This window comes from Phoca vitulina, unplaced genomic scaffold, assembly GCF_004348235.1.
Source record: "Phoca vitulina isolate PV1807 unplaced genomic scaffold, GSC_HSeal_1.0 scaffold4, whole genome shotgun sequence".
Taxonomy (NCBI): Eukaryota; Metazoa; Chordata; class Mammalia; order Carnivora; family Phocidae; genus Phoca; species Phoca vitulina.
Window position 1 is genome coordinate 19,480,347 of NW_022589707.1, and position 17,191 is coordinate 19,497,537.

The 17,191-nt window shown below is 37.5% G+C and overlaps 1 pseudogene; it reads left to right on the top strand.

Moving 5' to 3' along the window:
• Positions 1 to 5,399: 5,399 nt before the first annotated feature.
• LOC116630616 lies at positions 5,400 to 13,314 on the top strand (annotated as a pseudogene).
• Positions 13,315 to 17,191: the final 3,877 nt, after the last annotated feature.

A 17,191-nucleotide genomic window follows, 5' to 3' on the forward strand; every position in this document is an offset into this window, starting at 1 on the left:
TGTTTCCTTTTTTTTGAATTATTTTACATATTCATTTTGAAAGGCCCTTGTGAAATGTATTCTCACTGTAATATATAACTGCTCACTAGTCACTTTATTAATAGAAAGCTGCATTGTGCTCTATCTACAACTACTGATATTCAGTATTTCTTTGAAAACAGCACCAGCTTTTTGATCCCCATAATTCCAGTTTTACAATCATTCAACATCAAATCAGGAGCAAGTCTCATCACTTTCAAACTATACTGAGGTGGGATGATGAGATATCAGTTCAAGATATTATTTCAGTTGAAAGGGGAAAAACACCTATAACAAAAAAAAATGAATCTACTTGTCTGTTTCAAAATGTTTTTTTTTTTTTAAAAGCTGTAATCTGATGGACAAGAAATACATGAGAGTAGACTTAACAATAAGATGAGCCACAACTGCTCGTTTTGCCTTCAGTTCAATCAGACTCACCAAAGAAATAATAATTCACGGATGCAGAAGGGGATAGGATGGGATTGGCAGTGCTTTTTTCACTTTTGAGATAAGTACAGGCAATGCTGAACTGTAAGGAAAGCACTTAATCCCTATCAAAAACACATTTTAAATAAGTATATATCTGATATAAAAAGCATCACCTCATTTGGAGAGATAAAGGCGAACAATAAGAGCTGACATTTCCCAACACCTTCCAGTTGACCTTGGATTCTTCCATTATCACATTTAATATCCCTTTTTTTTTTTAATATTCCAGATGGTGAAACAAGTGCCGCCAGAGTAAGTGACTTAGTCAAAACAAAACACTCTCGAAACAGAAGAGGAGACCCTCCAATCCAGGATCCGAACATTCTAAGTTCAGAGTTGAGCATATAGCATTTATTCACCAAATATGTATTTAGCTCCTCTCTGCTGGGTGTTCCTCAAAGACGCTGGAATGCCATCGTCCGGAGGAACTTACTTGTTACTGGGAGAGACTGATAGTATCATGTGGACTAACTTATTTTTTTAAATAACATTTTGTGATAAATTATATGATGTAAATGAAGAGTGTGCTGTTTTTAAGACTCAGGTTGGGCCTCTCTGAGTGGAGGGATGAGCCCAGCACTAAAGGATCAGAAGCAGCAGCTCGTGTAGAGCAGAAGGAAGAACTTACAAATAGAAAGAAAAACATAGTCCCTGAGGTTTTAAGAAAGAACTGCTGCTGTTTGTGGAGCAAAAAGGAGGCCTGTGCACTGGATGGTAGAAGCAGAGGGAGAATGGCATGAGTGAAATCTACAAAGGTGGGAATGGGGACAGATTATATAAGACTTTATAGAGGCTGGAAGAGTTTGCATTTTATTCTAAATAACATTGGAATTCACTTAAGGAGTTTAAACCAGAAAGAAACTATCTAATTTATATTTTTCAGTGTAAAATTTGCCTGGCAAGTAAGTAGTTGATGGTACTACTTGCTTAAGCAGACTTTATAACTTTTACTCAAACAAAGATAGTTTTGAGAATAAAAGGAGGCATTACTGATGGTTACTGTATGACAACGGGTCCACACCAGAACTGTCCCAGGTGTATTAGCTGCCTTTTGCTATAACGTACTACTCATTGGATTTAAACAACATTTATTTAACTGAGTTAGTTAGTTAGAAGCATTTTGTGGTCTGATCCTGCTTGGAGGATTTCCTCTGGGCTCACAGGCAGACTGGAGAAGGCCAGTCTGAAGGTGGCTACAGAATCTAAGATGGTCTTTGAATCACTATGGACTCATATGTCTGGCTGTTGTCAACCAGGGATATTGGAGCAAATGTGCCTCTGGTCTCTCATCATCGATCAGGCTGGCTCACTCACAGGGTCGCAACAGGGTTTTACAAGCAACAAAATTTGAAGCTACAAGACCTCTTGAGGCCTAGGCTCATAAATCATATGACTTGTAACTCATCATTTCTACTACATTCAGTGTGTCAAAGAAGGTCACAAAGTCAATCCTCAGTTCTCGTAAGGAGTGGGGAACCAGACTCCACCTTTTGGTGAGAGCTACTGCTAAGTATTGTGGCCATTTTGCACACTCTAACACCAGGCACAGTGGAATGTATGCTCACGCTGCATTTACTGAAATGAGGAGAACTAAAGGAAGTACAGCTTCTTTCCAAGTACCACAAAACAAAGGCGATTCTACTGCCCTGAGACTTCAAGCAGTCTTAGAATTATGAAAACATCTCCTTTGGAAGGATATCAGGACTTCAAAACACCAAAGAGAGTTAAGAGTCTGGAGGGTGTACGGATGGGTCCTCTGTGTTAGAATAATCCTTTAAACCCTCCCTAACACATCCATATTCTCAGAATTAAGTTGATATCTTTAAAGTAGATGCTTACATCAGGTATATTCGCTGAGTACGGTGGTCAAACATAGAAGATGTCTGCCTAGTTCTTGGTCCTATGCCTCCTGGTCTCTCATGTGGCCTCTTGTGCAAAATACTTTCACAGCCTAAGGATTCTTACCCTTTGAGAGACATGGTGATGGCAGTTGCAAAATTAATGACCACAACTGCGCCACTGTTTATAGCTTTGCCTTTTTTATTTTTTATTTTTTTGCCAAATTTTCTTTCTAAGGAAATTCAAAGAAGTCAGGATGAAATTCAGAGTGTCAGAGCAATAGGAAGGATGTGCCATAATCTGAAATGTTCTTAGCTTTAGTCCTTGTCTGGTACTCCCATGCCCTGTTGCCACTAGTCCACACTTCAACCACATCCCCACCTCCTCCTGCACCTGATCAGCAACCAATGGATCCAGATTTTACAGAAGTCTTAAAAAAAAAAAAAAAATTCCCAGAGGGTCTTGATGAGCTACCAGTTTTAGGAATCACTGATATTATCAAGTTTATAGATGAACCTAGATTCATCACTTAATCTTGTTGCCAATAGCATTTGTGTTTTCTTGGAACCTAAAGAAATCATAATGTATAAATTATTTCCTAAGAAGAGAAATTATTCTTTTGTTTTCTTTGAAATACTTTTACTAGACAAAGAGAATTTTGTGTCACTAAATACAAGGATATGTCATTTTCTTGTGCTTGTCTTTACTGTGTTTGACAGATATTCCATTTTTCACAAATGGAAGGTTTGTGACGACCCTGTGTCGAGCAAGACTACTGGAACCATTTTTCCAAGCATTTGCTTGGTTCATGTCTCTGTAATACATTTTGATAATTCTCACAACATTTCAAACTTTTTCATGATTACTATATTTTTATGATGATCTCTGTGGTCAGTGGATTATGACTCGCTGAAAGCTCAGATGATAGTTAGCGATTTTCAGCAATAAAGAAGTTTTTAATTAAGGTATGTACATTGTTTTTTAAACCTAGTGCTAGTGCACACTTAACAGACTACAGTATAGTATAAATGTAACTTTTATACGACTGGGAAACCAAAAAATTCATTTGACTCACTTTATTGCAATGTTCACTTTATTGTGGTGGTCCGGAACCAAACCCACAATATCTCTGAGGTATGCCTGTAAAGAAATTCCTATAGTAGTGGTATACTTCTCAGATTTCTGACACTTGGCTCCTGTAAATTATATTTAGTTTCTTTGGGATATGGCTGGCAGATGCCACTTATATGTATTGAATCTTCAAGATGGGTACATTATTCTCCTGAAAAGAATGCTAAAATGTATAAGAATGAAAAGTAGCAACCACAGAGCACACAGAAAAGAAAATTCCTGCTCAATAACACATACACTAGTGGAAAACAGAATCAGTGCAAAGAGCAAGGTTTGCTATTTCTTTCCTTTGTGTATACCAAACACTGTTAAGATAATAGCAATAACAACTATAGTCATTGAGTCCTACACCATAGCCTCCACAAGACTTTTCACTAAGCTTGTTACTAGCATTAGTCTATTAATCTGCACAAAATCATGAGGCAGGAGTACTATCCCTACTTTAAAGATAAAGAATCCAGAACATAAGAATGTTAAGCGACTTGTCCATCTCACATGCTGGTAAGTGATAGAGCTGGGATGGGACCAGGTAATCATAACCCAAAACCCATATATTCAACCACTCCTACAAGCTGAGCTAGAAGAAGAGTAGGGGCAGAGCAAAGGCAGAGAAGGTGATCAGATCTGAAAACGTGGTCATGATTTCTCAACATATGTTTAGTAATGACTGTGAATTTGACTTCCAAAATTGAGATGCTCCCAAACCCAGCAATCAATGCCTAATTCAGGTAAATACGCAACCACTCTCAGAGGGAAATGAAGGGAACCTCATGATCTATTACTCTCTACATCTTCTAATCCTTTACACGTAGAGAATATTATTAAGCTAAAATGGAGGTGTTTTTTCCTTTATTTAGGGGGAGGATTGTTTTTTTTTGTTTCTATATAATCATATCTGTCAATGAGATAAAATTTCTCTGGTGCTTGATCAATGAAAAGTCGTAGTATTCAAGGACTGCCCACCAAATGGACAGAGTTCACCAGTGGGAATTGAGTGATAAGTCCAATTGAGTGGGTCCTTTTCCAAAGGGCAGAGAAGAATCAGTGTAAGTCCTCCTCTTCCACATACCATTATATGGATCTTCCCACAAGGAAAAGGACATTTCACCAATTTGGCAAGTAGTTCAGGAATTTTTACAACTAGTAAAGCAAAAGTTAGCCAAATATGGATTATTCCTAGGACTAATTTTACTTGAAAGTGATCTGGGGGCACCTGGGCGGCTCAGTCGGTTAAGCGTCTGCCTTCGGCTCAGGTCATGGTCCCAGGGCCCTGGGATCAAGCCCCGCATCATGCTCCCTGCTCAACGGGGAGCCTGCTTCTCCCTCTCCCGCTGCCCCTCTGCAGCTCCCCCTGCTTGTGCTCACTATATCTCTCTGACAAATAAATAAAATCTTCAAAAAAAAAAAAAAAAAAAAAAGAAAGTGATCTGTATCTTGACTGATAGTAAATAGTACAGATCATCTGCACATAGTCTACACTGGGATTTTTTGCTGAAAAGGCTTTCCAAATGATTAGTAAAGACAGTTATATCATACATTTATATATCTCTTCTTTTTGCTTATTATTTATCTTCTAAATGGGGATTTGTCTTTTTAAATTTCCTCAGAAAATGCTTTATTAGATGTATTCCAAAGAGACATCATTTCTAGTAAATGGAATATTTAAATATCTATAACATAACTTTATCTTCTCCTGAATTTTATACACAGAGTTTCTCTGCTATTATTATTATGGAAGATTTTGTTTGAATTATATTATTAGGAACTGCCTATGTTCATTTTAGGTACAGTTAACAAATGAAATTTGATTATTTTGTAAGTACCATAAAATCCCCCTTTCAATGCCACATCCTGGGTCCAGTTACTTGAATGTATCTAGATGAAAGCCAAAAGAAGGGGACCATGTATTTTCTGGAAATATGCTCTTATTTCATAACCCACTCATCACCTCCTGTTTGCAAGACCAAAGGAGAGCTATGGAAGGAGGTAATGGAGGCAGACCATTTGGTCCAAATATCAAGTGTTTAGAGACCTGTGCATATGCTTTAGCAAGGTAAGGTAGCGTGGTGTTTTATTATAAATACAGACCTCCTGAAATCCATCAGTGCTAGCTAAACATGAGTGAGAGGGCAGGGCCAGGGGCGAGGATTCTCATGATAGGAAAATTGCATGGGTCTTAACAAAACTCATAGAGTTTATTTTCTTCTTCCTTTTTTAATAAAAAATTATTTTTCTTTCAAATGCTCCACTTAAATTGTTTTCTCATAATTGCTGATAGAGAAAAAAATATATCTTTTTTCTTCAAACAACTTGATAAAATCTTCTCTCTGTAGCTAACCAGAATTTTAAGGTGTGTCACGAACCCCACTTAAAAGAAGTACATAAGAAACAGATCTACACTCAGCCTATCTGGGAAACAAAAGCTTTAAATTCACTTTGTGGGGCTGAATGACTAAGATGAGCTTTCTGCATTAATCAGATTAAATAAGAAATGGCCAAATATCTATTATGTGCTGCATGGAGACAGACACTGACAATCAAAGCTAGAAAGTTTTAATGAGGAGACTTAATTAAAAACACACATCATCTTCAGAAATAGGAATCCTTAATTCTGAGAAAAATCACCACCAAACTTAGCTCAGCTGTACTAATTAGCAGAGATTGGGAATTCAGAAAGCTATCCTGTTAGAAAAAGGTATGCTAACGAGTGACTTTACAGAATCCTGCCCAGAGAGTGTATTGTTGGGGCTCTGATCCTATGACTGAGACTCTTGTAGATTTGGGCAGGAACAGGACTTTAAATGATACCCCAGAAGACCCCCTCATGAAGTACAGAGTTCTCATCTAAACATCCTGACATCCAGGAACCTGGAGGAGAGGAGGATTCACTACATTCTTTTGTTAATTTTTGAATATCTCAATTTAACTGAAAGTATTGTCTTCAACTGAGCTGAATCTCTTTGAGGTTTTCATTTATTGTTTAATTCTTGCTCTCTAAAATTATCCAGATGAAGTCTAACCCTACTTCTCCATACCTGTATCTGTTAGTCTTTTTTTTCTTTCCTAACACAACAGGATTCCCTGATGTTTCTACTATGCCTCATAACCCTCTTTCAGAACTTACCACCATCAGGGTCAGTCCCTTCTGGAAGAAATGCAGTTGCAGTTCTTCTTAAACTGTGATACCTCAAAGTCTAATTTGTTCAGTGTGTCATATAATAGGACTATGGCCTCCAGTGCTTTGGATTCTTGAATTTTGTAATTGCTGCCTAATTTTGCATTAACGCTTTGGCAGTTACAGAACACTTTTGGCTGATTTTGAATTTGTAATCAACTAAAACTCCGGTCTTTTTCTAAGAACAGCTATTGAGCCAGGCTCATCCATATTTTGTATTTCATCAGTTGATTAATTTAAGTCCAAATTTGTTTCATCCTTATTGAACAAATGATCAATGTCCACTTTAAGAAAAATTAGAAAATATAGCAAGTAAGCAAAATGAGCAAGAATAAAAATTAAGTATAAATCATCCCTTTATTCCAAACATTTGAAGATAACCAGCATTTCCATTTTGGTAAATATTTTGTCAACCTCTTTTTCTATGCATACATATGCTGGCTGTTGGATATTTATGTGCATTTTTTGTGCACACATACAATATGTAATTATATATATTCTATGATCTTATGAACGTTTTCCAAGCTGTAACTTTGTAAATGTCTTTAAATTTTTAAGATACATATTTATTCATCTATATTTTTGTGTGAAATGGCTTCACAATATTCCGGTTTTAGATATAACAACAATGTTCAAGGTACTATGGCCATGTAAGAAACCACTTCAAAATGTAGTGACTTAAAACAACAGTCTTTCTTTTGCTCTCAAATCTACGGTTTAGAAGAACTCAACAGACTTGTCTGCTCTACTTAGAATCAGCTGTAGTGGCTCAAAGGCTGGAGGCTGGTTTTATCTGAAATCTCACTCACTTACATGAATACTAGATGCTGACTTTCTATTAGAACACCTACAGGTGACCTTGCCATGTAGTCTGGGCTTTCTCACAACATGGAAACACAACAAACAGGGTTTTGAGGGAGAAAAGTTCTAAAAGAGACAGAACCAGATGGAAAGTCATATTGCCTTTAAACATCACTTTCAGCATATTCTATTCAATGAGAAAGCCACAAAGTCCTACCCAGGTCCAGGGGGAGGCAAAACAGACTCCAACTGCAAACAGGGGAGGGACAAGGTTAAGGAAAAGCATGTGGGACTGGAAATATTTTTATGATGATTTGGGGAAATTACTATGGCCATAATTCATTTAACCTACTTGATACTGTTTAAAATTTCCCCCATTATAAAAAATGCTGCAGAAATATTTCTCAAATATTCATTTGTGGGCATTTACATAATGATTTCCCTAGGGTATATTCTGAGAACAGTGATTACTGGGTCAAAGTTTACCCACATTTCTAAGGCTTTTGATAGATACTGGCAAATTGTCATTCAGAAACATGATGGCAATTTAGACCCTGATCACCAGTCTATGAATGGAAAAGTCTGTTCCTAACTCCAGCTTAAAAACTGGGTATTATCAGACTTCTTAATATTAGCCAATATATTATTGTTATTTAAATTCAAATTTCTTCAATTACTAGTACATTTGAACATTTTATATGTCTACTGGTTATTTGTATTCTTAGAAATTGCTTTTTCTTGGCCTTTGATCATTTTTCTTTTGATCTTTCTCTTTGAAGTGTTTTAGAGAGTATTCTGTATTGAGGACATTAAACCTTGTCATATATATTGCAGTGCTTTTCCAATTTGTTATTTGCCTTTTACACCCTATGTAAAGTTCCTGTATTTTCCTGTATTCAAAAGAATATTCATTTCTTAATAATGACTGGAGGCCTTCTTCAAGACATACATTACATAAAAATTAACCTATATTTTCTTCCAATACTTTTTTAAGGTTTAATTTTTATAGAAACTCTTAAATAAATCTGAAATTTGGTGTATGGGAAGAAATAGAAAATACATTTTTTTTCTAAATAATTTTCTTGGAAATCATTTAATAATTCATTTTTTCTACTATTTGAGATGTCACCTTTATCACAAACCAAATACTTAAATATACTAGTTCCTGAGTTTTTGATTTTCTATATGCCTCCATTTATCTGTCTATTGCCACTTGTTTATCTATCACCTATTCTTCTACCTCTTTCTCAATGTATTCTTATTAAACTATTATAGACACTGCTGCTTACTGGACAGGGTTATGTAAACTTTCTCGTTTCTTAAAGCCATTTATAAATCTGATAGAAGTTTTGGATTCTCTACCTAAAAAATATTTTCTCTACCTAGAAAAATTCTGTACCAATTCTGTACCAAAAATTCTGTAACAACTTCTGATTGAAATTGTTTTCAATCAATTTCCTACAATTATCCATCTCTGAGACCCATATAAGGGTTTCATCTTTGCACATATCTTATGAATTTAACTCCTGAGTATTTTATTATTTAGACAGTTATTGTGAATGAGCTCTCTTTTCCATTTGATATTCTGTTATGCTGGTTTGTTTATAACATATAGGAAAGCTGTTGATTTTTTTTTAAAACAATTCTTTTTCTATCCGTCCACCTTTTTGAATTCTTTCAATTTCAAATTTAAATGTTTTCATTTTGAACGAGTAAGTCATGGGGATGAAAGCTGCAACATAAGGGATATAGTCAACGGTATTGTAATAGTGTTGCAAGGTGACAAATGGTAGCTACACTTCTGGTGAGCACAGCATAATGTATAGACTTGTCAAATCACTATGTTGTACACCTGAAACTAATGTAACATTGTGTGTCAACTATGCTTAAATAAAATAAAATAAAAATAAATGTTTTCATTTTAAATCCTTTGTGTGTTCTCTGCAGATAATCAAATCATCTGCATTAAATATAGCATTGCCTTCTCTTTTCCAGTATTTAAATATGATATATATCCTGTTAGAATATTTAAAACATATGTCCTGGTTAGAATATCTAAAACAATGCCAAACAATAATGGAGATAATAACTACTTTTATTTTTATTCATTTTTTAACTCATAAGTTACTTTGAATGCAACTAGTCTTACCTGGCTACCTGTGCAAGATAAAAACTCTTTACTGTGTTCAGTTTCCTTCTGTTTTTCATAAGTTTTTGTTCTATTCCTAGTTTATTAGCCATAAATGTCTTTTTAAACTTTTTATTGAGATATAATTCACTTACCATAAAATTCACCCTTTTAAGGTGTACATTTAGTAGGTTTTAGAATATTCACAAAATTATGCAACCATTACCCTTAACTAATTCCAGAACATGTCATCACTCCAAATAGAAACTATTCATTAGTAATCACCCTCCATTGCCCACTTCCCCCAGGCCCTAGTAACCATTAATCTACTTTCTGTCTCTATGAATTTGTCTATTCTACACATTTGATATACTTTCTTATCAAATCGAGCCCATTATTTCCAATTCTTAGAGATATTTCTGAATTCTGATTCTACTCCAGATTACATTAGCTATTAATTTAGCACTGCTAGATGAATGTTAATTAGTTTTATAAGTATGCCTCTGTGTTCTAAGCCATTACTAAATTTCAAACAGAATTGTGCCAATTATTTGTGCAACTGCTATGTAGGAATCTTCAGTTACATTTTTGTAACAACTAAAAGTTTGCTCATCTTTAGAATCATCTTGTCTGCATGTCTCTATTTTGCCCTCAAGCATGTCTTAAAAAACTGTTAAGTGATTAGCTAAGAACACGTTACATTGTTTCTGGTATACCACCCAAACCCTTCCAAATCCTGAAATTAAGGGGGTTTTTTTGGCAAAATTTATTCTAAATCACCACATAGTAACTCCTACTAATCAATACACCCTTTTCTCTATGTGAATAAACTGTCCCTTTCATAACAAAATTCAAACTCTTCTCTAGTATTAACTACAAATTTAAAACCCCACAATTTTTAGAATAAAAACTTCTTAAAAAAAACCCAAATTGTTAGTGTTTCCCTACTTTAAATTCTGTAACCTTTCCTTTTTCCATCATATCTCAAATCACATAATGTGGCAGTTGCTAAATCACCACTTTAGTGTCTGCTTTCTATACACTACAGCCTAGAGGAGAAAGAGTGAAAGGGACAGCAGTATGATTCACATCACTCTGCCAAGTTGCTATTAATCATTTATAATAAATGATTCAATTTCTCATTCCTCTCCCCCAAACATTTGATTAATATAAATTATGAAAGATGAAGAGTCGAGGACTCTGACAAGTATGGCATGGTGAAGAGCCCAAGGAGTGGTCCCATGGAGCCCTTGGAGTCTTCAGGCCCTGTCCCCACAGAGCCCAGTGACCTACGTCAGGGGCAGGGCTAGACCTGGCCACCAGTCCACGACGGGGTGGGAGCGATGCTATGTCCACCTGAGCTCCTCTCACCATCTAGTTACCCCCACTCCCACCCAACCCCCAGTGCTTTATCCAGTCATGCAGACAGAGCTGGCTTCCCACCAGGGTAGGGGTACAGCCACCCATCTGTTAGAATCAGCCTCTTTCCAATACCCTCATTTACAAAAGAGCTGGAGCTCCTCAACCCGTCAGAGCCCCGGCCTCCTGCGGATGTGTATACACACGTGTGTGTGCTGTAGAACTAAAACAGAAGTGGGGTCACATGTATCAAGGACAAGATGGAGTTGGCAGTACAGTCCCATCTAAGAAAAACAAAACAAACTTACCTAAGTTACAGAAATTTACAGATCTTCTCAAAAATCAGCGAAGGACGCCAGCCAATCCCCAAACACCAAGTCTGTTTTGTCATCTTGGGACTTCCTTGTTCCACTGACTGGGCTACCCTGATCCAAATAAGGAAGAAGACCACTGGGCAGTCAGCTGAAAAAGTCAAATATATTCTGCATTTGCCTTATTAAAACCCTTTAGTCTGGGGGCACCCGGGTGGCTCAGTCAGTTAAGCGACCAATTCTTGATTTCGCCTCAGCTCATGACCTGAGTGAGGGTCCTGGGATGGAGCCCACACCGCCTCCCTGCCCCTCCAGGAGTCTCTCTCTCTTTCTCTACCCCTCCCCCCATTCACGTGCTCTCTCGCTCTCTCAAATAAATACATTTTTTTTTAAACCTCTTTAGTCTGTGAGCAACTCGGAACTCACAGCTCCCATAGCCTTGGGTTTCCCGGTTTGCAGGTCAAAACCCTTGAATAAACTCATCTTTCTGCTTTGTTTTATTCAGTGTGCAGAGTTCAGCAATACAAATCTGTGTGCACATAGGGGCCAGCACCAAGCTCCATAGTGAATGATGCATCCCCTTCCCCCATAAAGAAATGACAAAAAAACAAAAAACAATTTAAAAAAAAATGGGGAGTTGGCTGGGGGGGCGGGGGAGGAGAATGCTCCACACCGTGTCTCCGTAAGCATCACAGGTGGATCTCTCACTAGAAGGAGAAAGTACCTCGTCTGTGCATTGCATTAGCACCTGATGGAACTGGCTAATCTGCATCAGGTGTGTGACAGGAGACGGTATAGAGACCACTGCACCCCCTGGGATTCACCACCAGGAGTGGCACTTTAACCAAGATCACAGAGATTGAAGCTGAGATGGCTCAGACTCAAGAAAAACAAGGCCACTGCACACCACATAAGCCTGATTAAGGCTTGCCTTTCTAAGCTTTGCAGAGAACTCATTACTCCAGAAGGTGGTGGTAGTGGGCTAGGAGATTTTGATGTGGCCAAGCAGGTGATGCTCAAATACTGGGTTTGTGGATTTTCCATCTGTAGAGAAGTCAACACTGCTCAGTAACCTGGCAGTGGTGTATTTCAACATGACAGCCTGAGTTCACTACTCTCACCAGAGTTCCTGGTGTAATCAGATACAAAGGTGCCAAGACCCAGCTTCTGGATCTCCCAGCTATCAGTGAAGGTGCCAAGAATGGAAAAAGTAAAGGAAGTCATTGCAGTGGCCTGAGTGTGTAACTTGATCCTGATTGTTCTGGATGTCCTGAAACCACTGGGACATGAGAAGATCATTGAAAACAAGCTGAAAGTCTTTAGCATTCACTTGAACAGCAAACCCCCTAACATTGGCTTTAAGAAGAAGGATAAGGGAGGCATCAATCACACTGTCACTTGCCGTCAAAGTGAGCTGGAGGCTGAAATTGTGAAGAGCATTCTGGCTGAATATAAAATTAGTAATGCCGGCGTGGCTCTGCATAGTGATGCCACAGTAGATGACCTCATTGACATGGTGGAAGGAAACAGAATCTATATCCTTTGTATCTATGTGTTAAATAAGATTGATCAGATCTCCACTGAAGAACTGGATATCATCTATAAGGTTCCTCCCTGTGCATCCATCTCTGCCCATCACTGCTGGAATTTTGGTGACCTATTGGAAAATATCTGGTACTAACAAAAACTAGTGAAGATTTCACCAAGCCCAAAGGCCAGGTGACAGATTACACACCTCCAGTGGTGCAGCCTTATCCCAGGATCACATGGAGGATTTCCACACGAATATTCACAAAAACCTTATCAAAGAATTAAATATCTTTTGGTCTGGGGGGGAGGGTCTCTCTGTGAAACACAATTCTCAAACAGTGGGTTAAGACCATACATTAGAGAATGAGAATGTCATTCATTGTGAAAAATTGAAGCCTTCTTCTTTCCCCAACTGCCAGGCCAACCACAACAGCCTTCCCCATGACCAAGCATTTTACCCCAGGTCTCTTCTGGCTTTGGCAGCCATGAGATCAGGAATCACAGGAGGAAGATGGAGGCACCCACACTGAAACTTCACTTGTCTTATCTTAGTGTCACCTTGTATACTGAACTGCTTAAAAACCTGGTAGAGGGGGGAAAGCCACACTGGGTAAGGATTTCACAAATATCTACCTGGGGATTCATAATTAAGGTGGTCATAGGGTCATAAACATTTTTAAAATCTTGTTCAGGGCATGTGTATGCAAATCTAAAATATGTAAACAAGGACACCTATACCTGAGGTGAGGCTAATGAATGTTTAATGAATTCATGAGTGACATAACCTTTCAGTGACTGGGCTCACTCTGAGTTTAATGCATATAGGATACATCAATAATTACTTATTTAAAGCTTTGCCTTTCATTATTTAGTTAGTGGGAAATAAAGACAAACCTAAATATGTTCTATTACTGAAGAAAGTGGCAAAATATTGTAACTACCAAAAAAGAAAAAAATTTGTGAAAGCTCTTCTAAGACCTACTTTGTTGTTTTTAACTCTATTTACAGAAATATATTAAGATAAATATAAGCTTTATGGCAACCCAAATATTTCATGTTTGATTTATGAATGTGATGGATAGGAACTGTTACAAAACAGAAGGTAAATCCTTAAAATATTCAATTCTAGAATGTGTTTCTGACCTTTTGTGCTTTGTGCCACATAATGAATTATTCATAGAGCATTGATAACAATGTGACATACAGTCTTAGACACACTGGATCAAATCACTGAACTGGGAGATGGAAGATTGTAAGTCTCATTTTGGTTGTCATTACCCGTGTGACCCTGGCCAATTCGTTCATTCATTCATTCAACATTTTAGAAAACTTCTGCCATCTACTATGAACTCTACTACGCAACAGGATATAGCAGTTAACAAAATATCCCTCACTTCATAGAGCTTACAGTCCAGTCATTTAACCTTTAGTCAATACACATAATTTCTTTAGTCTCAAGTGTTCTCATTATGAAATAAAAGAATTGGGTATTTACAATATCCTATCAAATGCTCCTGAACATTCATCAATAAAATATGTGCTTTCAGTCATGTTCTCTGTAATGATTGTAAGTTGTCCTGAGTTTTGTATACCATGTTGCAAGATCCCTACGTGACCGCTAGCAATTGTTTCTTGAGCCAGGTGGCATTGGTACTATATGATATGTCAAATGCTATCACAATACTCGCTGAACAGTGCAGGTGTGCATCCCATAGTCATGAGCACTTTAAGTTCTATTCCACAACCCAGAGCATTCCAACCAGTGTGAATGGGCTATGGGGTTGTGGGCAGATAGCAATTCCCTCCAGTGTCGAGTGGTCTGATAAGTACGGTAGGCTAGAGCATCTGGCTTGTGGTCTCCTAAAGCAAGCAGCCTTATCTGTTGCCTTTCATGTACTGTATACATATATCATTTTTTAGGTATGTCATGATGTAAAAGAAATTACTCTAACCAACCAAGTTATAAAATCAAAAATGCAAATTACAATGAAGGTAAAGAAATAAAGAGCAGAAGAAATTTAGGAAAAGGTCACAGTCAGGGTCATGAAAACTAATTTAATATTATCTGTGTAAAATTGGAACCAACAGATATTAGACTATTTCAGAGAGTATAAAGCTATATACATCAGGGCGCATGGGTGACTCAGCTGGTTAAGCATCCAACTCTTGATTTCGGCTCAGGTCATGAACTCAGGGTCATGAGATTGAGCCCTGCATAGGGCTCCACACTCAGCAGGGGAGTCTGCTTGAGATTCTCTCTCCCTCTCTCTCTGCCCCTCCCTCTCCTGCTATAAATTAATTAATTAATTAATTAATTAAAAAAATCTATACATGAGTATGACATTGAATCTAAAGTGAAGGAGTAAGTGGGCATCTTTTGTCAAAAGTCTCAAAGACAGCTATAAATTCATTATTTCAGTTCATGAGGCAGTAACCCCTTCCCCTTTATGTAATACATTTATAAATATCATTCTCTAAAGGGGCTATAAATAGGCTCCATATTTGTAAAGTTAAATCACATATATTATCAGATCTAAAGTCCACTGGCTATGTCCATGAAACCCTAAGGGGTAATTATTTTTAAAGCTTCCTTCTTCTCACTAAAATATCAGTAAATAAGTTAGTTAAAGCCCTGACTTACAGAATTCCTTTGATCCTATCACCCCTCAAATTCTTCAGCTCTATCTACCTCTCCATTCACAGCGCCACTCCTGAAATCTACCTTTCAAGTCTATCATCTGATCCATCTCCCATTGTTTTTAGAATGCCTCTGTCCTCCGCAAGACATTTTAAAGGATCCCCCTTGTCTATATAAATAATTCCCACAGAAGGAGGGAGATATAAGATACTATAATCTCAATTATTTAGGAGGGATTTGTATGTTTTTCAAGTGGATTTCTTTTCAAAGTAAGTAGCTGTGGTCAGCTGAATAATGTCGAAGTTCCTTGATATGGCAAACACAGTCTTTCTTTTTTTTTTTTTTAAGATTTTATTTATTTTGGGGGCGCCTGGGTGGCTCAGATGGTTAAGCGTCTGCCTTCGGCTCGGGTCATGATCCCGGGGTCCTGGGATCGAGCCCCGCATCGGGCTCCCTGCTCAAGTGGGGAGCCTGCTTCTCCCTCTCCCTCTGCCATTCTCTCCACTTGTGCTCTCTGGCTCTATCTCTCTGTCAAATAAATAAATAAAATCTTTAAAAAAAAAAAAAAAGATTTTATTTATTTTTTGCCAGAGATAGAGCGAGAGAGAGCACACAAGCAGGATGAGCAGCAGGCAGAGGGAGAGGGAGAAGCAGGCTCCCCGCTGAGCAGGGAGCCTGATGTGGGGCTTGATCCCAGGACCCTGGGATCATGACCTGAGCCGAAGGCAGACACTTAACTGACTGAGCCACCCAGGCGTCCCTAAACACGGTCTTTCTTGAGTATGGAGATTGTGGAGTGTATCTTATTCAAGCCAAGGTAAGGCCCAGCCTATATTAGGTACACAATAAATATTACATTAAAGGGACATTTTTCTATAAGGTTTTTCATAATATTCTTTGAAGCTTTAGAAGTCAAAATATAATTGAGGATTCTTGTAGGATAATAGGATGTCAACCTTGAAAAAATGTTTTTGACTCCTTACAAAATTAACAACATAATAGTTCATTGTAGCCAAAGAAGGATTTGAAGTTGCAGTACCTATATTCAAAACTTCCTGCTTCATTTCAGCAATGACTCTGAAGTAGGCAGTGTGCTAGGTACTGAGAATTGAAAGAGAAAAAAAAAAAGGGTTGCTAGAACCTTCAATTCAAAACATACCTGGATTTGATATTCATGAAGCCTACCCAAACTTCACTCAAAAACTCATGAAAATAGAGGGGGAAATAATGTTTTCAATATCATCAATTACAGAGATGAGTAAAAATCAATACCAGTATCTAGAAGGAAATGAATGAGAACTGGTAAATTTCCAAGTTTTAGTTAATGTTCTACCTTACCTTTGTTTCACAAAATAGACTTGGACTTCAGTAACATAAGCATATGCTTCAACATTCTAAGCCAAGTTATTTTAGACCTAAATTCTATACCTGGCTATAACAGAGAAGTCATCTCTAAAGGGAACTCCTGGCAATGCTAGCCTATACTACCTTTTTAAAAAGAAAATAAGGTAAAGAGAGCTTCTTGTTCCCAATATTGCCAGAAAAAAAAAACAAGTGTTGAGATTTCTTCTGAATGCACCAACATGAGTCATATTCCAATTTCTGAATCAATCACTGGCCAAAAGAATTAAATGAGTTAATTGGCCAAACTTAGGTTATCTCTCCTTACCTTACTCAGAGAGAGAACAGTAAGGGCAGGCGGTCATCCACACATAAACTCCATGGACTAAGAGTGGGTTCTTCCACGTATAATCACATCACTGGCATAA